This window comes from Ixodes scapularis, unplaced genomic scaffold, assembly GCF_016920785.2.
Source record: "Ixodes scapularis isolate PalLabHiFi unplaced genomic scaffold, ASM1692078v2 PGA_scaffold0__279_contigs__length_252992795, whole genome shotgun sequence".
Taxonomy (NCBI): domain Eukaryota; kingdom Metazoa; phylum Arthropoda; class Arachnida; order Ixodida; family Ixodidae; genus Ixodes; species Ixodes scapularis.
The window spans coordinates 191,240,537-191,267,102 of NW_024609835.1; positions in this window are offsets into that span (position 1 = coordinate 191,240,537).

Here is a 26,566-nt window from a genome sequence, read left to right on the forward strand (position 1 = left end):
AAATGAAACATTGGTCGAACAACCGACCCATATAACTCACCAGTATCCCCTGTAAAATTCTTGAACATATTCTGTTTTGCAATCTTGCTCACTTTCTCGAATCGAATTCATTTTTTACATTCGCGCAACATGGTTTTCGAAAAACTTACTCCTGTGAAACACAACTGCTGTCCTTCATGCATAAAATGAATATCATCCTCGACCACTCATCATCAGCAGATTGCATATTTTTAGATTTTTCCAAAGCATTCGATAAGGTCTGTCATAAGCTGCTGCTCTATAAACTGCGTCAACTAAACCTTGATCACAAACTTCTCACGTGGCTTGAATTCTTTCTTGTTAACCGTTCACAATTTGTTTCAGCTAACGATCTAACATCCGAGCCGCGCAGTGTCCACTCTGGTGTACCGCAAGGCTCGGTGCTTGGTCCTCTTCTTTTTGTTATTTACATTAATGATCTCGCGTCAACTGTTTCCTCCCACATTCACTTGTTTGCTGATGACTGCGTACTTTTTCGTGAAATAACTTGCGATAATGACATAATCTGCCTTCAATCTGACCTTAACGCTATCTCTGTCTGGTGCGAAGCATGGCGCATGGAATTAAATATTAACAAGTGTAAACTAATGCATGTGTCCAGAAAACCTTGCCAATTGCCAAAATACTACCTTAATAACATACCCCTTGACCCTGTATCCTCATGCAAGTATCTTGGCATTCATATTTCACATGATCTGACTTGGACCGGCCATACCACATACGTGATTAATAATGCTAACCGGATATTGGGATACCTTCGACGTAACTTTGCCCGAGCATCTTCGTCATAAAAACTACTGCTTTACACCACACTAATTCGCTCTAAATTGGAATACGCCGCGTCAGTTTCGGATCCCAGCCAAGAAAACCTAATAAACTCACTCAAAATGGTCCAAATAAGTCTGTTCGTTTTATACTTTCTAACTATAACCGAACCGCGAGCATAAGTTCAATGAAGTCTAGCCTCAGCCTGCCATCTCTTGCATCTCGCCGTAAAGCTTTTCGTCTCAGTCTCTTTCATAAATTGTTTTACCATTCACATCTGCACGACGAACTTATTTTACCTCCTCAGTACATCTCATCTCGGTTTGATCATGCTAATAAGGTTGGAATTCCATCAGCCAGAACTAACGCTTTCTTTCAGTCATTTCTGCCACGCACATCTGACGAGTGGAATCGCCTTCCTGCTTCAATAGCCACTATCGAAGACTCCCATCACTTCAAGAACGCCTTAGCTAAAATTGTATGATTATATGCCATTTTTTGTTTATTTGTATTACCATTTTTGCTGTACTCTGTTTGTTTAATTTCTTCTTGATTGTAACCACTCCCCTCTCTAATGCCTTTGACTCTGGGGGTATACTAAATAAATAAATAAATAAATAAAACATAGCCCCCTTTGACTACTATCAGAAGCATGCTTGCAGAGTACTTACAAATAAAACAGCGATCTCATGTAATCCGTGATAGATGAATAATCCGATTCGGGAAGGACGGAACTATCCACAAACACAATGTCGAGGATGAAGGCGGTTGCTCACATTCAGCGGAAGTTTCGCGGTCGCCGATGAGCACCTCTTTGTCGTGATAGATGCGTAATCCGATTCGGGCAGCACAAAACAACGCAAACAAAATGCCGAGGTGGAAGGAAGTCGATCACATTCAACGGAAGTCTTGTGGCCGCCGATGAGCAGCTCTTTGTCGAAATGCGTCCAACAAATACAGCACAATAATTCCATGGACTCCGACGAAATAAACGGCCATTTCCGAAAAGTGGGCATGGATGAATTCCGGTCGTTCACGACGAAAAAGCACGGCCGTGACTGAAACGCACGAAGAACAGGAATACACTGACGGGCGCCCCCCTTTTTGTAAACCAAAACTACGTGGCCCCTAAAACTCACCAACACTTGGCATACGGCAAAGACTACGGCCCCAGTAGCCCATCAGCGCGTCACAGCAAGTCACATGACAAATTTTCGTCCAAGCGTCCTTGTCCTACGGAGAGCGGTCACGTGTTTCGCGCCACCCCTCTGATTTGCTAGAAGCGGCCTTCACACTCGCTCACAGCAACACGAAGACGCAAAAGAAGGTTTGGAGGCTTATCAGAAGACGAGGTCAAAGGGGGTTGGACAAAGCCGCTAATCTCCCTCTGCTGCTTTGTATTGCCACTTGCCCTGCACGGGGAAGGTCGCGAAATCGGACTCGCCAGGACTTGCTTTGCATAGTACAACCTTGAGCGTCTCAAACTGCCACTCATGTTGACGCGCATGCTCTGGTGCGGACCACGAGATCACAAGATAAATACGAAAAACAATTTCGAGCGCCGTCGAAGACGTGGTTTCACGTGTACCAAAGAAAAACCGGGAAAAAAAGCGTCGGGAAGCTAGATATTTTGGTGTCATTACGCAGAGATAAGAGTCGCGTCCCTGTGGGTGTCATTAATCCGGCACTTTCGATTGTCTTGCGAAATTGTTTTTTCAAAGCTACACTCCAAAATAAAGTCTCAGTGAAGGTGTATAAGTTGTGCGAAACCCAGTCAGGTGAGTTTGTAATATCCGAAATGAGGGCGCCAAAGTTTGTTCAAGTCTTCGGCTCAAAAGGTCTTTCTCAGGCTAAAAGTAAGCAGATTCTATTTCGCTTAATCTTGCTTTGTTTTGTTTTTTAACGTCGAATTTTAGGCAGCCAAGAAGTACAAATATCTCGCCGGCATAGCCGATTCACGCAGGACACTCTTGACAGTCAACCCAAAAACGGCGCCACGTATGGTATGTCAGGATAGCGTCGGCGCGACCCATCCCATTTTTCACAGATATTGGCTAGACCAAAATAATATCTGCACAATCTTTCCGATTTAATTCCATAACAGCGCAATACTGTGTGCTGCCTAGGTTGTATATTTACACGTCTTCGTTCATTTCTTTTTTTTTTTTTTTTTTGCGAGCGGAGATGATTTTTTTTTTTATAAAGGTTGAACCGATAAAACTGATGCACGCGCGAAACGTAATTTTAGGCTCGTGTCGAACGGAGAGTTCAATAGGAGTTGCAAAAACTATTCTCTAGCACTTCCTAGTCATACGCGACTCCGTGTGGCGATTAATTATACTCGATGTTTGTACCGCCGTACATCAACAACAGTTTCACCAAGGCAATAAATATGAACGGCTATGAAATCATGGGTGTATTTGACAGCATCACCATACGCCCCCTTCACAACGTGTGGATGAAGGGCGTAAAATTCGCCCATACACCCTTTTTACACGATTTCAGACGCCATCGCTGCAAGTGGGGCGTAAAGAGGGCGTGTAAAGGGTGTAAAGCGTCAGCACACCCTTTTTACACCCACCGGTATTTCGAAATCGTGTTAAAAGCCTGTAAAAAGGGTGTTTTGCCTAACCTACACCCTTCTTACACCCTTTTTACACGATTATGGGTGTTACAATGTTTAGTGTGTAGTCTAGGTTAATGCTCTTATTGATGCAAGTGTTCCTGGACTCTCATTTATTCCTTTTTCTATAGTATTGAGTTTGTATATGAGGTATGACTCTCGCTGTTCGCGCTCCCGGTTTGATCTATATCCAGATTCCAGTAATGTCACAGATAATTTATCGAAAGAATGCTCTGGGAGACGGAGGTGTTTTGAAAGAGGGAGACCTGGATTAGTTTTAGAGTGAGATCTGTGGTTGTTAAAGCGTAGTCTAAACGCTGTCTCGGTCTGTCCGACGTATTGCATTTTACACTCTAGCAAGTACACTACGTTTGAAGAGTCGCATGTCAGTTCCCCTTTAATTTTGATTGAGTACTACGAATGCGTGCTCTGGGCTGTTTCTGTTTGTTGAATTTGTAGGCAGATTAAACACTGCGGTGTATTACACGGCCTGCATTCGTTGTGTCGCGGTGTAGAGTTTAACGGAGAATTAACTAGCGTGTCTCTAATGTTTCGTGATCGTCTATAGATGACCCCCGGTGGGGGGTCATCTATAGACGACGGTCACCCCTCTTTCAAAACACCTCCGTCTCCCAGAGCGTTCTTTCGATAAATTATCTGTGACATTACTGGAATCTGGATTTGGATCAAACCAGGAGCGCGAATAGTGAGAGTCACACCTCATATACAGATTCTATACTATAGAAAAAGGAATAAATGAGAGTCCAGGAACCCTTGCTTCAATAAGAGCATTAACCTAGACTACCGTTTCATAGTGGTACTGTGTTTTTGACTGAAATTAGACCACCGCGATTATACTATTACGACTCCTATATTGTGGATGTTATCTCTATGAGAGCGTGCTGCTCCCGTGCTTTTGTCTTACACGCGTGTTTCATGTTTCATTAACAACATCACCCAAACGTACCCTCTTCCACCTCCCCAACCACGTATCCTCTCTCCCTTTTTTTCTTTTTTTTTAGTTGGGAGACTAAACATGCTTTTGGTTTCCATGAAACGGGTGGCGCCCCAGGGGTGACCGTCGCGGGGATGCATTGGCTCGTTAGGGGCCACCAGCCAAGAAGACGTCGCCCGTTCGCGGCCTATTGTAGCCACCGTCCTGAGCGCTCAAGCGCACTTTGTATTTCGCCGCCCCGCAGGTGGAGCGGGCTCAGGTCAAGTTATTTGCCATGTGGAAACGCGTACACCCCCCGTTTCTCTCTTTTTTTTTTTTTTTCCCCAGTTTTGAACTTTTTTGCCGCAGCGATGTGCCCTCACTTGAATGTCATCTCCAGACAAAGCCGAGTCTCTCGGCGAAACTGTCGATTAAACTGCCACTGTTTGTTGTTTTTCACCGTGAGTTTTCCACTTCGTTATATATATATATATTCCGGCTGTGAGCGGCGGAAGGAACAAGAAAAAGAGTTTCCGAGCTTTTTTTTTTTTTTTTTATTCTCCTGCCGAGACCCTTTTTCGAACGAAGTGACAGCCGCCAGAACTGCCACACATCTCAGCATGACAAAAAAAAAAAAAAAAAAGCCGAGAAGGAGGATGCCTCGTCGTCAAATGCGCCAAGGTACTTGGCCGCCGATGACGGAGCCGCCCTCATCCAACAGACAGTGGCTGTCATTTCTGCCTCCATCGCCTCAACCTTGGGAGCTGTCGTGGTTCCAATCGTCGATGCTCTGACCGGTCTCGCCCACATGGCTAGTAGTCTCGGCTGTTCCTGTCGAAGAACTCTTAACGCGAGCTAATTGGACGTCAGCATGGTAAGCTCGAACATCCACAGAGGTGACAAAAGATAGCTTCCAGCATAACCCGAGTCCTCCCCCTGCTTCCGCCGGAGGTATGGCCTCTACGGGAATCATTTTTACCAGAGCCAAAGGCGCGATCTAACTACCTCCGGTGGAGCCCCCACCGCCCATTCTTGGAGCGAGGGTCCGTCAGGCCTACAATATTCTGCTCGACTTCGCCCAGAACACCAGAAGTTTGTCCACGAGAGATGTCCATGAGATCCCGCATCTGCACCCGTATCGGTTCTACTGGGATGCCATGCTCCCCGATCACCAGCACCTCATTTTCGATAGACTGGAGCTCTTCCACGTCGTCGCGAGATTAAACTGGAGGACGGCTATCGTATACGAGATGTCCAGGCTGGAGTCCGAGGTTTTCAAAGAGCTCCCCGACCAGCTAACCAACCAGCCTCGACGCGGATGCCGCATGTCTCGTGCTCCTGCGAGCACCAGCTACCGCAAGGCACCAAATCCAAAAGGCCCCCTAATCCTAAGTGAGTCCAGCAGCTACCCTGGGTCTTCAAGACCCACCAGTGCCGTCATCGACGGCACGGTCGTCTCCTCGACACTCCCGGACGTTTTCCCGGTCGGTAGCGCTCTCGCCGATGCATTTTGCGAGGCTGGCGTCTCGGCCAACCTTGCCCGTGCTTGATCTTGAACCGAAGAAAACGACTTATTGGACCCAGACTCGACGGCCACCGCCGCCGAGCGAATCCTGGAGTGGTTCAGCTGGACCGACAGTGTCATCAAGCCCCACGCCGATGACCACTCCTTGGACACCTACGATGGTGAGGAGGAAAACCACGCCAACACAAAGAAACACACTAAAGACAAACAAAGCGACGTCTAAGACTCCAAGTCGGACCTGGGTAGGACTGCCTTCAAGTCGAAAGCGACGGGACCTCCACCGCCAGTCCACCGGACCCAGCAGGCACCTCAAGTCGAATGGGCATTGTTTAGTGAGGCGCGTATACAGTTTTCACGGGCCGCCCGACTTCGGCGCACTTTACATTCGTGGCACGAAGGCTTCTTGCTTCACGGCCCACTCCCTCTGCCCGACGAGGCCCCGACGATCGATGGCGCCGTAACCAGTATGTTGGCGTCATCATCGAACGCTCCTAACGTGGTCCGTACCTCAACCCCGTCTTCCTCATATTCAAGTTAGCCACCGAGTCCCGCTTTGTTTTATACTGCGCCGCGCTTACTGCTTACATCCATACACCTAGGTTCCGCCTAACTCCTCTACCCCAGACCGTCAAAGTAAACTCCCTCCCGCCCCAAGCGTATATGGTGAAGCTCGACCTTGCCGAGGCCTTTTACCATATCACGCTTCATCCCTCCTCCAGTAACCTGGTCCCATTTAAGAGTAGGCCGCCGTTTCTGCCGTTTTTACCGTATGCCCTTCGTGATCCTCCCGGCGCCGTTTTACATGCAGCTCTTGGCAACACCCATTGCGAGGGAAATGCTCGCGCGTGGACTCTGGGCTTGGTCTTACATATAGAACTTCCTATGCGTCCATCCCGACCAAGCCTAGTTGGCGTCTATGGTGCGCCTCCTCGCGGAGGTCTTGCTGCGGTCGAAATTTTTCTTAAACCTAAGCGACACTAGCAGAGCCCACGCGACGCATGGGTTTTCTTGGGTTCAGGCTCGACACAGCCGATGACACCATTTCGCACACGCCAGAACGGCTTCGAGCCATTCCTCGTGTTCTTCGCTCGCTGGAGCGCCCGCTTCCCTTGAAGGCGCCCCAGGGCGTAGCGGGCTACTTGGCATTTTACTTTCTTCTCTATGGCTTTCAGTTTCTTTCTTCTTCGTCCCCTGTTTAACATAGTTTCAAACCAAATTCCTCTTTCACTCAACTGGCTTCCTTTTCTTCTGCGTGTTTGGCCAACTTCGCCGCACTGCCAACCGCTCCCCCTTTTCCCCGCTACCCAACAACGCATAGGGCAGATGCCTCCGGAGTCGGTTACGGCGTACATGTTGGGGATTGTGAGCAGACTATCTTCGCCCCTCTGCCGAAGCCAATTTATATCTCCGGGAAGGACTCACCGTGTTGTGGTGCGCGCGTATTGCCGAGGAGGGGCCTCTTCTACAGACGTAGAATATAGCTTGGGCTCTTTCGCTGCGCGGCGGCCTTGGACGAGCTTTACTTGGGATATTGCAAGTGTCATTTTTCTTAATTTATTTATTCTTGGACATTTATATAAAAAGCTCGAGAAAAACTTCGGGCGTTTCCTCGATCCTCCCGCCGCCCTCAGCACGAGAAGGAAAAGGTGTCTCGCGCCGAGAGCCCGAAGACTCGACGGCCCGCAGTCAAGCGCGCTTGACACGATTGCGCGCTTGACACAATCGTGTGTCAAGCGCGCAACGGCAGGTCGGTGGGGCTCATGACCGACGGTACCGATTTTATTCACATATCTTTATTAAGAAAAGGCAAAGCTCGCCCATGGCCACGGAGCAACGCTAGAGTCAAAGCTGTGTCGTCCGTGCGTTGAAGAGTCCCTTCAACCCACGGACCAGAACACGACGAGTCCTACCCAGAGGTATATTGGCCTCGGCAGGGGGGCAACAATTGCCTGCGCAGAGTCCCCAACATGTGCGCCGTAACCGACTCCGGAGGCACCTGCCTATGCGCAGCGGAGGAAGGTGCAGCGGTGGACAGTGCGGAAAAGTCGACCAAACAAGCAAAAGAAATGGAAGTAAATTGGGTGAAAGAGGAATTTGGCATGAAACTCTCTCAAACAGGGGACGAAGAAGAAAGAACCCAGAGCCATAAAGAGAAATGTAAAATGCCGAGTAGCCCGCTGCCCGTATAATAAATATAATATAATATAATGCAATATAATATAATATATTATAATATTATATAGTCTAATATAAGCAAGCCCGACCATACGTTGGGAGGCCCAAAGGGAATTCTTGTTCCGCTGTTTATTTTGGTTTTTTGCGATTTCGCAGAACATTGATTGCATCAATACAGTACTCATCATTCATCTGCATATTTTCAATATATATATATATATATATATATATATATATATATATATATATATATATATATACAGAGAGAGAGAGAGAGAAAACGAAGCGCAGGATGACGAAAAGTATATACGGAAGAAAACGCGCCTGAGACGGTTGTTGGAGTTTTTAAAACAATGTTGGTAAACTTGGTCGACGTTTCGGCGTTATATATATATATATATATATATATATATATATATATATATATATATACTTAGTTTTGACAAAAAAAATGTTTCGGTGGCAATTTTGGAATGAAGGAAATTAAACATCTGCACAGCATGCCTAAACCGTATGCTGTCCAAATGTTTGCTTCTCGGGTTACGAAGCGTAGAAGCCGCAGTGGCAGAAACTAGTATTTTTGCCTGCCGTCGCAGGTCGCGTGTTTAACACCCTCTGCTGCCGCTCAAGTTTTTCCTACATCATCTTAACGTTTTCTCCTCATTTAATGGGTACTATAAACTTACCTTGATGTATTCACGGAGTTCTAGAAATTTTATTTTTTATAACAAAAATGTTAAAGTAGTCGTTTGTTTAGATCGATATTTGGTCAACTTTGACAGCTCGTTATTTTGTCTGTATTTAAGAAAACCTGTTAGTCCCTAGCTCTATAGAAAGCCCAAAGCAAGCTCATTATAGTTAAAATATTACCATTATGATATGTTGAGTAGCCACTCTGCCACCTTCCCGCAAACGTTGTGAGAAATAACAAATGTTGAAGGATTGAAGTCGATTTTCTCAATAAAGTTATTTTTGTAAATTTATTATATTTTATATTTTTTATGCAATAGTCCACTACGAGAGAAAATTTTAAAAATGTAATATTTTGGTTGTATGTCCTCTATTTTAGCCGCAATCGTGGGAAATGTGTGCTCATTTTGCTAAAATACAAAAACCTTACCGGCATTGTGCGCCTCTTCGATTTCAAAGATATGCTTTTATTTTTTTTACGTTTCTAAAAAACAGCATAAAGTAGGCAAACTTGTGATATTCATTGAAATTTAAAACTTGATATGAGAGTAAAGCCAGAAAAACACACTACAAAACAATGAGTAGCAAGAATATACAAATCAAAAGGCCAGGCAACACGTAAAAAATATTTCTACATAAAACGGTTCAAATTACAGGAGGGTGGCTACTCATTATCCAGCCTATTACGATTAAATTATAAATGCTCGCACCATTCAAATCTCGTAGATAATTTGTTTGAGGAATATGCACCGGGTTTTGTTCTCTTAACATCCTCCAGGTCGCTGAGGGTCTACTGCGCAGTTCTTGCACATCAGTAATGTAGAAACGCGCGCACAGAACTAGAAAAAAAAAAAAAACACACGAAAACCTCAATGGCACCTTTTCTGAAGGCAGTCCACTTTTTGACTAGTTCGACGATAATGTGGATCAGTTTTCGCACTGTGTAGGAGCCACGCAGCTCAAAGTTGTAGTGTGAAGCATACCTTCGCGCACTCACTGATGAACTTCTAAATTTCGGGGCACAAAGCGTTACGGGCATGCTTTGAGAAGTGTAAGCAATTACTCTGGGCTTTCGCAAATCTTTTCTAGGGCAACGTTCAAGGCGCCTTCCTCCCGTGTCTTCCTCCAAACACGTGAGGATCGGATGCCCCTGGTGGGGTTTACCTTTCCTCACTCTTTTTTCTTGAGCTCCCGAATGCGCGTGAACTTTTTTTCTTTGGCAATTGAGAGTAGAACCATCCCTTTGACTTTCGGTCTGACTGCCTCAACGAAGCTTTGCGCGTTCGTTAAGGAATACAAATCTGTAGTTGTCAAGTTATGCGTGGATGCCTGACGCTTGAGCATGCCGCCCACACCATCACACGAGGATTTCCAGTGCCATGATGCGGAGAATATTCGAGTGTAGACGTCATTGTCTTCTTGAATTCATACAACTGGTGCCTGTTTTTGGAGGGCACCGTCTGAATTATAAACTAGTTGTGCGAAAACAGGCAATACTTTCTTAGCCGGCCATCGACAACGTTGGGCGTAGAGAACGCGTGGATCGAGTCGTGGACGATGTCGTCGCTCACTACGCCGAAGATTAACGTTCCCTGTTCGTCGTAGCCATGCAGGTCAAGATGGAAACCATCTTGCTCTTCCAGTGATGTCATTGCACTGCACGCTGGATCACGACACTCCAATTTTCAGCAAAATCAAAGTGCAAGATCACGGCCCTTTGACTTCACATGCGGTTTCTCGAGCCATATGGCTCTTGGCTTGTCACGTCTGAAGAAGAAGTGGACAAAGTATTTTTGGTCACTTCCGAAACTTGTTAAAAAAAAACGTAACATTCAAATTTTTTTTTATCAATTTGCCAACGCACTCTCACAAGGCAAGCTCCAGTACGTCCTTGTGTCCAAGTCCTAGCTTAGCCAGTGATGCGTCAATCCTTTCCAAACAGACTTCACATTCTATAAAGAAGCAGGCTTGCGAAGGGTTTTTTTCAAAAACGTAAACAAAAATAAAAAAAAAAATATATTTTCTAAATCATAGACGCGCACAGTGCCGGTAAGGTTGCTGTATTTCAATCAAATGAGCACATGTTTCACACGATCGCGGCTCAAAAAGAGGAGATACAACCGAAATATTTCATTTCTAGATTTTTCTTTTGTAGTTGACTATTTTATCTAAAATAATTCAGAAACTAAAAATTTACAAAACTGTAATTTTTGAGAATATCGACTTTAAACTTTAAACATTTGTTATTTCTCACAACGTTTACGTAAAGGTGGGGGAGAAGATAGTTGACAAATCATAATGGTATTATTATATCTATAATGAGCTTGTTTTGGGCTGTCTATAGAGCTAAAGAACGACAATTTAACACAAGTACATACAAAGTCATGACTTGTCATATTTGACCGAAAATCGACCTGAACAACGAGTTTGACGATTTTGTTTTACAAAAATTTCAAATTCCTAAAAATATTTTAACACAGTAAGGTATCTTTATAGTACATAATAAATGAGGAGAAAAAGTTGAGATTGTGTAAAAAAACAGTAGCGGCAGCAGAGGGTGGCAAACACGCGACCTGCGACGGCAGGCAAAAAGACTAGTTTCTGCCACTGCGCCTTTTACGCTTCGTGACTCAAGAAGTAATATTCTTGGCAAAATGCGGTGTACGCCCTCGTCGATTTCAGAAATTCCCGAAAAACATATATATCTTTTGTCAATATTAAAAATTAGACCATTTTAGCCTGCCCGATTTGAGATGAAACCACCCATATATATAAATGCAAGGGGCGTCCACACTTCTGATATACAAATTTAATGCACCATTTTTCTAGCTTCACAGAATCGGCCAGTGAGAAACGTGCGCTTTGACAACCATAGGTAATTGCTTGGAAATGGCAGACATGACGTAGGTGTACTATGGCACAACAACGAAAACTAGGGAAGGAAACGAACAATACGTGACCTACTTTTACACCTTTCCCCAAGTAGCACACCACGTCGGGTTGGGGGTGGGGCGGTATTGGCTTGCCGGGATACTAATACCGGCCAGTACCGGAAACGCCCCAAGGGGCGACATTGGCCGGGCCCAAATGCCGGAATCCGGCCGGTACCGGGAACTTATTGGGAAACCGGGATGCCGGGAATACGGGATGTTCCCAGTGAGCTCCCGACACAGATCCCCGGCATGGAACCGGCGGTACGGTAGAAAACCATCAGTGTGCCAGCGTATTTCCAGGTCAGAGCCAGTCCAATTGCAGATTAGTCCCAGCGTAACAGATCAGTGCCAGTGCAATTGCGGATCAGCGCCAGCGTATTTGTCATTCAGTGTACTCGGCATAGAACCACTAGAATGCTAGCTGTGTCAGGCTTTTAAAGCCCAGGTATGACGTCCTACTGCATTAAAATTTTGCAGAGCTAGCTTCTCACTAGATCAAATTCACTTAAATGTGGAAATGCTGAATTTCTCAGTCCGAACTATTTTATTGGTTTTCATATCTTTTATAGGTGCCGACCGTTTTTAATATGTTTTTCGGACTTCGACCGAAACAAGCCAGTTTAGTATTTGTGCAATTTTAAGAAACAATACTGTGTGAACAATTAACTTTCTCCATGTACAGAGTATACTCATGGCAATTATTGTATACTTGTTGAGACGACATGTCCCATTCATCTGTCACCCAGATGTATATTGTGGGTAGTACAAGAAGGGAACATAAAATATTTTTTTTTACCGTGACATTCTTTATTTTGACTTGTGCATCCATAGCAGCTAGCTCCTCAGCCAGTGTCTCTCATCGTTGAAGGTGGTTGGAACCGCCATTGGAGCGTCCGTCATTTTAACTGTATTGCCCCTGCCCGCCTCCCTGCCTGTCAGCCGCTCCTCCATCGCGTCCACGCTGCACCCTTGAGCACGACTTTGTATGGCACCTGTAAAGAGAATTGTCAGATAACACAGATTAGTTGAGAAATAGGGGAAGCCAATATCTCGCACACTAGCTAAGGTGCTGTTCACACACTGCAGTTTGTGAGCGTTTCCTTTGTGTAAACATAGGTCGCTCACCTAGCCTGCAATTCAAAGGTGACAGAAAGAGAGAACCACAGAGGCGGAGATTCTGGGTTTGGCTACCATGCTAAGGAGCAGATTCTATGGAGGCATATGGCTATTTCAGGCAACATCCTATTAATCTGAAATGGGGGGCGAGACGGGCATGGGGCGAGAGGGGGCAGGGCGCAGAGATGAGTGGCTAAAAAGAGAGAAAAACTTCCCCAACTGACACTCTACAGACCAAGGCCTCTAAATGGTCTTCATTAGACTTTCAACCTGGAAACTAACAGGATAACAAGACAAGACCAACCAAATCTTTTTTCACAGCTACTTCAAAACGCTGCTCTTGGGTATGAAGGTTCTAAGAATGCTAACGCGAGAGTTATTCATAATAAAGAATGCAAGTTGAATTAAAAAAAAAAAAACGACACAAACTGACGACTTAAATTTTGCATGCTGCAAGACTTTAAGGGAAACTGAAGCTGTTCTGTATTTGAGGAACAACACCAAAATAGTCTTCATTTGGCCTCCAGGATTACGAATATCAAAATTATTTTTATATCTGGTGCACGGAGGCTGCAGGAACTAATTTCTAAAGTACAGCTGAAGCCCCTCCTTCCCGGGGCGTGACGTCATACTGGGAGTTTTCGGAATTTCTGCTCTCACTCATGTTCAGCTCCTGTCAAACCTATGCACGTGAACTCTTGCTAGTTTTAAAAAGGTCAGAAATAGATGTCACGACTGGCGTCAGTGTGGAAAAATACAACTGGCAAGCTTGCAATTACACGTGCTGCCCACACGAGCAACACATACTTGGCGGCCCAAAGATCCTAGTACAACGTCACGACTGGTCTGAAGATTTTCGTGTTTTCTCGTTTCTAGTAACACCTACGGGGAAAACGAAAGCGATATTTCGATTCACAGGACAAAAATACACCAGAAGACACCTCTAACTCTTTTTTTTTTTCAAGAAGTGTTTCAGCTTCCCTTTAATTGTCCACATGTTTCAAAGATTTTGCTTGTCTATTGAGCTCCAATAGAGATACCATCAATTTAATAGCTAATAATGAATATGCATTACCGATGACCACCTTGCACATCATGGCGTCCTTGAACCTTGACTTTCCTTGGTAGTCCAGAAGGGAGAACTGCTCCTGGACTTGCTTTGAGAACAGGCGTCCCACAATCTCTCGCACCACCTTCTGCAGGTTCTTGCTGTCTCCTAGAGACACGAGCTGCTCCTCCTAGAAAGACAAAAGGTGTTCTCAATATGTCAATAAAGTTATTCACATGCAGATACAATGGTATGAACATGTCTCAAGTAAGAGAATGTGAATGCCCAGATAAATGCAGCAAGCTACACTATACACGCATCAAAATCTTACAATATTTACTGGAGAGAGAGTAAAAAATATTTGAATATATGGCAACTCTACCTGTCTTAGAGGAAACCAGAATGATTAAAATATTTTCCTTCATACTCCGCTAAATCTCATTAGTCAGTCACATTCGTTGCATCGTCCAAATTGTGCGAACGTTTTGATGGATCATCTTTGCTCATCAGCATCCACTCAGTAATTTTAATAATGTATGTGGTTCTCAAAACAGTGCATTCAAGACCCTGCGCATTTTGAATTTGTTAAAGCTTAGTCTGCCGAGTAGTCACCCTGAAAATTTATTGCCTATTTTACGACTTTACGAAGATTGGAATTGAAAAAGGCATAAGAAGCAGGAATTGACGAAAACCGTCTTCATAGTCGCACAAAATGCCAACAGCAGCACAGTGTGAGAAGTTTTCTTTCCATATTTTTGTTTAGTGCTCACTCAGTGGTGGCTTTGTAGGCCAATGAACCAACTAACTCAGCTCAAGCCCGCCACATGTAATAATCGCTTGTGTGACTAATGTATGCTATGCCTGAAGACACAGCTACGCATGCACTCACACCCCCTGAATGAAGAGGCGGATGTAATGACAGTTAGTCTTTCACCTTAGAAAATTTATTTGCTTTCATAGGGTGACCTTCGGTTAGGGCAGATTAACATCTCATTTTGAAAATATACTACTTATGTAAAGTAAAGATAGAATTAATTAAAATTTATCCGGCAAACTTTTACGAATGTGTTTGGTCATACGCATATGGTGGGCACGCTCGAAAGCGATTTTGGACCAGGCTAAAAGTTATTTTCAAGCATGTACACTCTCAGGCAATATGAAAGACCCACTGGGAGAGCGTGGCGGGGGCGGTGGCTGGCGGGGGCGTTGCGAGCGCCCCGGGCAGTACCATTCTGCTTCGAGGGGAGGACACTCACTTGAGGATCAGCTGAAGCGTAACGAGCTTATCAGTTTGTGCTGAACCCCGAGTGAGCGTCCTCCCCTCGAAGCAGAATGGAATTGCCCGGAACGCTTGCAGCGCCAGCCACCGCCCCGGCGACGCGCTCCCAGTGGGTCTTTCATATTACCGGAGACTGTACCTATACTTCTGTAGCAGATGCCAAAAGCACAAATGAATTTATCACCTTAAATATATAGATCTCTTGACTATAGCCTCAAGTGAGAACAACAGGAATAAAACCAAAAGAAGCCCAATATATACTACAGCATCTTGATCCTTCTGCCAAGTGAGCGTTAAACACAAAAAGCATGCAGGCAGTTATGTGCGTGCTTCGCACACATACTCACGGCGAGAGTTGTTGCAGGTGCGAAATTTAACTTCTAAGGATAAAACGGGCAGAGGTGTCGTGGGAAATCAGCATGATTTATGATTATTTGCAGGCCAACATACTGTAAGCACCCAGAGGCCAATGTGTTGGGCGATTTCACTTCCCCCGTTGTGAAATGTTTTACTCGAAAAAATTTCAAGAAAAATGCCGTTCAATGAGGGTGCACATGAAGGCCTCTTGCCTACACGACCTTCGGGTGGAAAAGAACTGTTCAAAAATGTAACGACGCACAAACACTTAATTTTTGGTGGCCACCGTCCAGCATTTCTCCCTTCAATAGCCTCAATGAATCGTAGTTTAACAATTGCAGAAACTATACGCAGGCTACTAAAGCTGACTTGCAAAACGTGCAACTGGCATTGCACCACCTTGACACAATTCTATTGCAGGGTTGTTTAAGGATGTCCTCTACAATAAATAGCCTTCCATCGTGCATTGGCTGTGCGTGCACTCTGCTGTTATAAATAACAGAAGGCCCGTAATGAAGGTGAGGCATCTTACTCATTTTTAATTTGCCACCGACTGTGCTTAAAACACAGTTTGGGTGGGCGTACATTTGAAATATTACAGTAAGTGGCTTCAGTCCACATTTCAACCCCATTTGCATAAATATTCAGATAACCCAAGTTAAACCACAAAGTAATAATCGCAGCCTTATACCTGTCATTATTGTGAAAAAGAGGACACATAAATACCGGCAGTGTCCTGTTGGTGAAGTTCTTCAGCTGCGCTTCTGCAGCACAAAACTGTTCCATGTTGCTGAGAGGCATCAGGAACAGCTCGGGTGGTTCAGGCCTGGCCAGTTCCTGGGGTGTCGCCTGTTCCCCGGGCCTCGCCTGCTCTCCCTGGTGCTTGAAAGACACCACGTGCCTGAGCACCTGCCCAACAGACTTGCAGTTGTTCTGCTGCTGTAGGTGCCCATTCTGGATGTGCAGGTCGATCACGACCTTAGCAGCTGAGCGTCGAAGGCTGCAAGATAAGCAAGGCATAAGAAAGCATTACCCATTTTGCTGATCGACATTATGCACTGATAATGGGAAGAAACGTTTCAGAAACATGGGTTTCGGGAAGTTTCAGAAGGACGCTCAAACTTTAAGGTGTTTCGCATGGGTTTGGGTAGCTTTGGAATGGCTGCCAGACACAGTAAGAGTGATACAAAATTTTGTAGAAATTTAAGAGACGTTATAATTTGTATGCAATATTCATAAATTTAATAAAAAAAACATTTGTGTTAATCAAATAACCTTTTAGGGGAGAAACGGCCCCAATTTTCGGAACTTCACAGTTTTGGCTTATATGGTCAATAATGAATGCTCTCACAAAGTTTTATAATGTTTTTTGACAATCAAAGCAAATAAAAAGCAATATTAATTTGTCGGCGACGCACATGAGATGCGCTGCGCTTGGCTGCGATAAGCACAAGTTTAAAAATCCGATATATAGGTCCGTGGCTATTAGGCCTAGCCCGATGCCTGTACCCTCGTTAGAACTGCCATTTCCTGGGCTTTCAGGACGGCCTTTTATTAAACTATCAACCGTCTAAAAATCGGAGAGAATCCCGTAAAGAACACTTGCCCTGGGATAAAAAACGAAACTCGTGCTGCAAGCAGCTGCTCTGTGGTCACATAATACCTCGAGCCTAGGCATATGACGCTTTAGAATGAATTGGCACTTCCAAGTGAAGCACGGGTCGTCAATTGCGTCCCTCGTTAAATAGCAGAAGTTCCCAATGCAAGTTTGTTTTCTATCGCTTCACTCGCAGCATACAGTGCGTAACAGATGATCCACCTTTCTTCAGTTCTGGTAGCAGACGACGCGACGGCGTCTTGTTTCCCGCAGCAAACGACTCTGGGACAGACAAACCCTCCCCCTTTACTCCCGTTAGCAGGTGACGTGACTGTTAAAGAAATGTCAGCTCCTCCAGTACAAACCTGCGGAGATCTCTGTCTCACCGACCACCAAAATCTGGCCATTGGTACAATATTTCAAGGTACTAACACAAGCTGCACAGCACGGCGCCGAAGCGAACTTGCTGCACATAAAAACAAGCCTCTAAGCCGTCCGTCGAACCTCTCCAGAGTAGGACAGCACCACGGCTGTTCTTGGCAGCATGCAATGCTTTCCCACAGCATTACGAGAAAGTTTTGTGACCAGTAGCGTATTGAAGGACTCGGTCACTACTGTAAATGTGCATGTGTCGCTATGAAGATTATGGAGCTAGCTAAATTGAGCAACTGCACGCAAGCTAATGTGGTCAAGCATGCGAACAGAGGGCAGCTCAAAAACGTGTGCTAGCACATCATCAGGAGTTTAGATGAAAAGGAACAGTACAAAATAATACTTACTGCATTTTTGCAAACTTGATGCTCTGAATGAAGGTCAGTCAGGGTCTGGTGCACGGGACAAGATGTCAGCCCCAGACATTTCACTTGGCCACACGCCGTTGTTTCATACTCACGACGAACCACAACAGAGGAACAGACGCCACAGTTATTTTGTCATTCTCTTCGATGAATTGTACTCCTCCTCACTAGAATGAAAGGCGTGGTAAGACATGATGTTCATTCAAGTTACTTCACACCGTCAAGTCTTCGCAAGCTTTAGCATACATTATAACTCCATGGCTATATCCGCATGCACGGCCACAATGAAACACAACGACGTCGCATTCCGGAATACGCCAAGTGACAGAAGTAGCGGTAAAAAAGAAACAAACGGTGCTCATTGCGCGTAAAGGTCTGTTTACATCATGCTTTGTAGCTTTTTACTTGCAACGGTTTCGTGATACCAAGGTTTCTTGGTATCACGAATTTACGCTTATTTACGTCCAGTTTTTCAAGCAACCGCAATGGCGTTTCAACTATACTCCGTTCATCCTTAAGCTGAGACTAGAAGCTCAGCCTTTAACGCGAGCTTTCTGCCCTTGCTAAAACAAGTGCGAACGCGCAGTCAGGCGCAACCAAAGCACTGCAGAAGCCAGCGAGCTCGTGCTGAAGGCGGAGATTTTAGTCTCAGCTTAAGGGCGAACGGAGTATACATTCCTTGCATATGACGTACGCTAGGTAAAGACGGGGCCCTCTGCCATGCTGGTGGTGGACTTCACAACGCGCACACGCGCTTACCAAGGCGTACGATGCCGCTAACTGCCTGGACATACACCGTATTTTCATCGAAGATACCTAGTTTTGTTTCATGTAAACTTCGAAAAACGAGCAGTGCTTACTATGATGACGTTAAGCCAGCACATGCGGAATTTTTCAGCATTGGTACGATTGCGCTACGAGCAGAAAGTTTCGATATACCGTTAAGTTATAATGAAAAAAAAAAAAAATGTGTCGCAAAAAAAAAAAGAAGTATTGCGCGCAGCAAAATTTGTATATGAGCGGCTCTAGGAGTCACCTGTAAAAAAATTGTTACGACTGTGCGAAGTATGGTAACCAATGCAAGGTTACCGTGATAATCTAAACCCTGATCGAAAGATAAATAAAATAACGGACAAGCGTCTCGTGGACGGCACAAACCGATGCACCGGCAGCGGCATCTCGGCGAGCTTGCATGCCTCCTCCTACACGGCGCGGTCGCCCTCTGAGACCGCCTTGATCTCCGGACACCGTGCGGTGCCAGCCACGAGCGCTAGAACCCCCACCCACCCGTCCGTCCGCCCGTCTCCCCCGGATGAAGCGCGACGATGGGACGACGAGCTAGCGGGACGGTGAGGAGACGCCCCTGACGCCCGACTCCTTCTTCTATTTCTATCTTCTCCCCCACTCTTCTCCCCTCACCCTACGCCAAGAGTCAGTGACAAATGCGCCTAGCGCGCGCACAGGATTGACTCTATCCCCCCCCCCTAATTTCACTTCAACGCTTACAACACACAGAGGCCGCCGCCGCCGCCGACCGACCGACCGATCGCCGTCTCGCCGGTCTCGCCAGGCTTGCGGCGCGACACTCGCCCGTATTCGGCCGGGCGCCCCGAAGGTGCGCTCGAAGCGTGGAAACGGCGCGATGCAACGAAAGGCAAAGGGCATCTACACCACGAACGGGCATAAGCCGATGCAAATACGTGCGCGAACGTAAACGGTAGAAAAGTGCCGTCGCTCGCCACTATGAAATAATCCGCGGCCGCATCTCTTTCCTGCTGCTCGTACCATCTCTTACTTGACAGCTACTCCGTCTCGCGGGACATGCCGAGGAAACGATCGTCGGGATACGGCGAAAGGCCGTCGAGTCAACCACCAGCATGATGCTTGCCGGCGTTGTTGAGCAAAGTTGGTTCACTAGGCCTACGTACGACCAAACCGACAAAACACGAACATCAAAATCAAAGCACGGGCGGGTAACTTCGAGCGATTTCTGCCCCGCATAGATTTACACGCAGCGCTTTCACTCGCCACCACGGTCACATGCAATTTTTTTAACCCAGGAGCCACCGTACCTCATCCATGCCGCGAACCACGCCAACGAAAAATCAACGCACACTTTGTCTCACTCGCCATTTTCGTTTGCTTACCTTGTCCGGCTTTGGATTGGATGCTGGATCGGCTTTCTAGCAAAGTCTATCAACAGCTGGCTGGATGCTGGATGAGGTCTGTTATAGTCTAAACACGAAGTCCCAAATATATGGTTGTGCTAGTGTGCTACTCTAAGTAAAGAAGAAAAAAAAAAAAAAAAAACGAGGACAGGAAGGGATACCTGACGTTTTACGAAGTGCACTCTGGGAACTTGTTGGCCACTCAGTTTCGGTTTCGATTGAGCAGCTTCCTTTCATGATATCAGGCCGTGACAGAATGCTCCGCTTGCGTTTTCGATTATCGGACTTTTCACGAATGTACATACACACCATTGTTGACCGATACAAAACTAAGACTGGGGCAATTTTCTTGGTTCCCGAAACACCGGATATTGTGCGTGCGTGTGCAAATGTAGTAAGACGTGGCTTAGTCACCTCACCCGCGAGTGCATCTTTGAGCTCAATTTGAAAAATCCCGTCGAGTACCAGTGAACTACAACTGAAATTTGGTCACCTTGAGCCTTACACGTATTTTGTTTCCAAACGTCCGCTTCTTGTTACTTCATTGGGCAAAATGCAAGCCGCATTCTCACAGGAGTATCAAATTGAGCCCAGCGTTGACGCATGAACGTTTAACTGCACAAAAATTGCAATGATGTCTTCCTCGTGTCATCAAATATCGCCCACTCAAATTTTACGCTGATAGGAGAATAGGTTTTCGCAAACACTGAGGTCGGCTAGCTGCGACGGAGGCTCTAACAAGCGTCTCCTACTCCTCGCTAAGCCTTTTTTAGCGAGCTTTTTTTACTGACGCCCAAGATCTGAGTCTGAACGGTGTGTCTGAAATTATCTCGGCGTACTCAGTCAGGAAGAAAGCTAACATATAAATATTACGGCCATTAGCAACCGTCAAATGCACTTTGAATAATTTCGTTCGTTTGGCACACCGCATAGAGGGATCACGCCCGTCCGGCATACTTCCGGCGAACAGTGCGACATTCTTCACACAATTGCTCGACTTTTGCTTTCTTAAAACGGTCTGTGTGTGGAAATGTGCCCATATGATTGCAGAATAACTTTATTTGCATACGCGATGTTGAGTATTAGTGGAATGCAAGCGGGTGGGGACATAGCCTCGTGCAGTGGTGCGGCTCAGTACAGATAAGAGATAAGAAGTGTATTCGAATTGAGCTTTTCAATGGCGCCTCCGAGTTTCACCTCACGTACTCAGGCGTATTAAGAAAAACAGTAGTCCCAAAAATTATACTTCGTCTTATACGCGCAAATTATACGCGCAAAACAAACAAACTTCCTGACCAGCTGTAAATGATAATGATAATCTTTATTGGCTCAGGAGAGCCGTGGCACCGCGAAAAGGCGACAGCCCGTACCATGGAGGCCCGCGGTGCCACGTCTAGTGATGATGATTATGAGATGATATTTACAAGGGGGGGGGGGGGGGGGGGGGGTGACGACGACGTATAGATGTATGCAAACTTATTGGTCGTTACAGCTTGTTGAGTCGCACACAAGCAAGATACCGGAGCTACGCAGCGTCGAGATTCCCAGCACTGGATCGTTCACGTGTATCTCGAAACGCTAACAGAAAGGCTCGATCATGTACAAAAATACAACAAGCATGTGTGAAGACAAGCAATACGTCTCGGGCTTGTGCTATCTTCGAGGTCTGGCCATTTAGGTTAGTTTAGAGACCAAAAATGATGCTCTCGGGACCAGAAAACTCGAGATCACAGCCGTTAATAGTCCACGCTCTCTGTATAATCTCTTGTCGACGTGTCGATCGAAACCGAAACCATGCTACTCTCCTCCCTGGCCAACTAGTTCCCAGAGTGTAATGCGCGCCGTGTTGCATGCAGGGGTTTATGGAAGTAGTCCATAGAATCCCTTAGCAGTGGTAGCGAGGAGCAGATCTGGTTTTAATAAGCGCGTAAGGGTTGAATTTAGTGACCGTTTCTGGTTGAAAATAGGGTGCACGTGATGTTTCGATTACGATCATGCAGAACGATGTAAGAAACGAATGTGCCGCCCAAACTGTGTCTTCCTCGGACAGACGTCTCGGACCCGGAGTAGTTCTCCGCGCAGCCTTTTTCGGGGGAGTACGATCTGTAGTCACTCGCAACATTTCAGTTTCGTTATTAATGCTGCCGAAAGGGAATGAAGGAATTTCGCAGCTTTTTTGTTTCGATTGCTGTGTGGGCTCTCTTGCTGTGTTTGCTTTCGTTCTTATTGTCATGACCGACTGGGCCGAGCATACTGCGGCGATGACATCGTTGCAGTTAATTTCAGGAGGTCTAATAAAACGCGGTAGCAGCGAAATCAGCGACAGTGACGAAGATACCAGCTTAGCTCCAGCTCGAGCGACGACGAGGCAGCTGTTCTCGGCGAAGTCTTTGCCGACTCATTCGCCTTGCCAGCGAAGAGGCCCAAGCTATGGCGTTACGTCGAAGACGTTGTGCGCGCCTATTCGGATGAAGAGCCAATACGCCAAATACCCCGCAGATGGAACTCGCCTTCAGAGATGACAATCGCTTTACGGCATACGTGTTTGGTATTGCTTAATAGACCCTTTGCAAAACGTACAGCGCCACGACGGAAGGGAATATGGGAACCCTCGGTACAGATCACGCGCACGCGCTTTCTCGTTGCGCCTCCGCGACTGCGCGCGCATCCCGGCAGCTACCGCCAGCAGCCGTCGCAGCCATCCGCCGAGTCGTACGTCGTTGCCGGCGTACCGTATCTGAGGCAGCGCAAAGGCATCGCGACAGGTGAACTCATTTCAATACTTTATTCGTCGTAACTTACCTTCACGTACTGAAGTGTCGCCGAATCCATTTAGTTTGCACCGCCACCGTGTCAGGTTTCCACCAGGTGCGACAGAGCGTTGGTGCAGCAGACGACAGAGCCGGTTCAAAGGAGAGGGATATGAAAGGGGCAGCCGTCGGCTGCTCTGTTGCCGTGGTAACCTGCACCTGCTCGTGTATGCCACGTGACTACACCGTGGCCACGTGGTAGCGGGAGGAGGGGCGTAGCGAGGACTCCCATTATTTGTCGCGCGGCGCGCGCGGGCTTTTGGGATTTTTGCAAAGGGTCTATTGCATCCTACGGCTCGTACAAAAGTACTTGTCTTCATCGGGTTTATATAACTGCAAGGAAAAATAAATAGTGTCTCAACATCGGGGTCACCGTTAATCAAGTAGTAACAATCAACTTTTTTGTCAAAGCATTAAGTTCCGATCAGAACTTCATGCTTTCAGCAAGATAACAATGGGAACCAAAACTGTTAATAAGCAAGGGCACACGCTGTGAACGCGGTGGCAGCGCGTGCCACTGGGGTGGATCGCTCACTGAGGCCGACCGCTCAACGACCGCTAGCGCGGAGCGCTCGGCACCTGCCTGGGGAAAGGGCTGGATCGCGCATCCCCGTTTGGTCGCTGCAGCTGCAGCGCGAGAGTAAAGCTACCGGTCGGCCATCTTGCATGTTGAAAAATCACGTTTTTGGAGCGTTGCGGAGGCTGGCGGCAGCATGCTGAAGACATGTTTTCTACTCGTTCCAGCCATTCGTTGAAGAAGCTCTTTAAAACCCTGTGTAAGCCGTGAAACTTGCCGTTGAGAACACGTGGAATTTTTTTACGGAAGCGCAGTGCCGCAGTAAAAATGCCCAACTCATCGAAAGCAAGTTTCGCCGCCACGATGCAACGCGCAGATCACAAGTGACCCGCGTGTTGCATCATGGGGCTTTTCCCATAATGGAACGCGCGGGACCCTTCTGACGTCATTATAGGAAACGTCCCATAATGCAATGCGCGGGTCACGAATAAGACGGCACATTGCATTATAGGACGTTTTCCATAACGCAACGCGTGGTTACGCCGACGGCGTTGTTGGCGTCGCCGACCCGCGCGTTGCATTATGAGACGCTTCCCATAATGCAACGCGCGGGTCACAAATGAGACAGCGCGTTGCATTATGGGACGTTTGCTATAACGCAACGTGCGGTTACGCCGACGGCGACGTTGGTGTCGCCGTCGCGGACCGCGCGTTGCATCATGGGACGCTTCCCATAATGCAACGCGCGGAACCCTCGTGACGTCACACATGCCGTCATTATGGGAAACCTCCCATAATGCAATGCGCGGGTCACGATGAGACCCGCGCGTTGCATTATGGGACGTTTCCCATAATAAAACGCGCGGTTACGCCGACGGCGACTGCGACGGCGATGCCGCTCAAGCCGGAAACGGGCGCCTAAAAGCTGCGCTCTAAGAAATTATTAGATGTAAACCAAATTAAATTTTCATTCCACAGCCATGTTTGATCCCGTCCTGTTTACCAAAACGGAAATAAGCCTTTGTTAACTGGTTCAAAGATGACGCGGCGTTAATATTAGGCTAAGTATAATATTAGGTGTCACCTTTTAGAATATTGAAGACATGTCCAACCTAACGGTCATTTGTAACCATAATATAATATAAATATAACCATAATATCAAAACTTGCATGGCTCGAATGGCCTGCGAAAGCAGCGAGAAAACGATGTCGGCCAGTCACCGGGAACTCCATGGCTGAACTGGCCGGTGATTACAGAAAGAAAACGATGTCGGCCTGTCAGCGGAAACTCCACGGCTAGACTGGCCGGTGACTACAGCAAGAAAACGATGTCGGCCAGTCACCGGAAACTCCACGGCTAGACTGGCCAGTGACTACAGCAAGAATACGATATCGGCCAGTCACCGGAAACTCCATGGCTAGACTGGCCGGTGACTACAGCAAGAAAACGATGTCGGCCGGTATCGGGAACTTTCCGGCAGGAACTGGCCAGTTTAGACAACGAGTCCCCGATATCGGCCGGGGCCGGTTTCTTACCGGCGTCCCTGGCCGGGATCCGCCGTACAGCTCCCGGTACTGGCCGACGTAATCCCAGTATCGGCCGGCATGGTGTGCTACCTGGGTCTGTGTTGTTACGGTGTTCGTTCCTCTCCTTACTCTTCCTTGTTTGGGGGCTATTGCATTTAAATTATGTTTGACTTTCACGAACTTCTCCAGCTCTTAATTTTGTTAATTTATTCCACTTCGAAGTGTTTTCATAGAGGATGGCTACAGTTTTGCTACTCCATTGAGTGCGGGCCAAGACTCGTCTGCATGTGTTACAATGAAATAAACTATAAGGACGATAAGGTGCGAATGGTTCTTTCAACACCCAGCGAGAACTTTCGTAGTGTTGCTTACATACGCTGCCGAACAAGAAAGCAGGAATGTTTATTTTCATTTTTATTATATAGAATGCGATGATCCCCGAGTAGCGGAAGTAACATGGATGCTCGGGTAGCAAACTATATAATGTAAGTAGGTGTAGTGAACAAGCGTTGGAGCTATAAACGTGTGCCACTTTTGACAAATTACAAGTATTAAGAATTTTCTAAGTTCCTAGAATTTCACGTTGTTCGAAATCTGGGACTGCTTCAAGCCGTTCATTATAAAATGGGTCTCTAGTATTTCCATTAAACAAACTATTACAAAAACCGAACTAAAACGGTTTTTAGGAACATGTAACGGGTAACCGAAACCGTAAAAATTAAAACCGTAAAAAAACGAAATGAAACCGTTTTCAACAGGAAGCGGTAACTGCAACCGTAACCGAAACTTTACATTTTTCGGTTTGAGTCCCTGGGTTTGAGGCCAACGGAATAACCTAGTAGACGACACTCTCACCGGAAAGGGCTTCCCAAGTAGCACAACACGCCGGGTTGGGGATGGGGCGGTATTGGCCTGCTGGGATAGCGATACCGGCCAGTACCGGAAACGCCCCAAGGGGCGACATCGGCCGGGCCCAATGCCGGAATCCGGCCGGTACCGGGACCTTATTGGGAAACCGGGATGCCGGGAATACGGGATGTTCCCAGCAAGCTCCCGACACAGATCCCCGGCATGGAACCGGTGGTACGGTAGGAAACCATCAGTGTGCCAGCGTGATTCCGGGTCAGAGCCAGTCCAATTGCGGATTAGTCCCAGCGTAAAAACAGATCAGTGCCAGCGTAATTGCGGGTCAGTGCCTGCGAAATTGCGGATCAGCACCAGCGTATGCGTCATTCAGTGTACCCAGCATAGAACCAGCAGAATGCTAGCTGTGTCAGGCTTTAAAGCCCAGGAATGACATCCTGCTGCATTTTTGAACAGCCAACTTCTCAGTAGATCAAATTGACTTAAACATGGAAATGCTAAATTTCTCAGTCCAAAGCATTTTATTGGTTTTCATATCTTTTATAGGTGCTGACCGTTTTTAACATGTTTTTCGGACTTGAACTGAAAAAAGCCGGTTTAGTATTTGTGCAATTTTAAGAAACAATTCTGTGTGAACAATTGACTTTCTCCATGTATACAGTATACTCATGGCAATTACTGTATACTCGTTGAGACGACATGTCCCATTCATCTGTCGCCCAGATGCATATTGTGGGTAGTACTAGAAGGGAACATACAAAATGTTTTTTACCGTGACATTCTTTATTGTGACTCGTGCACC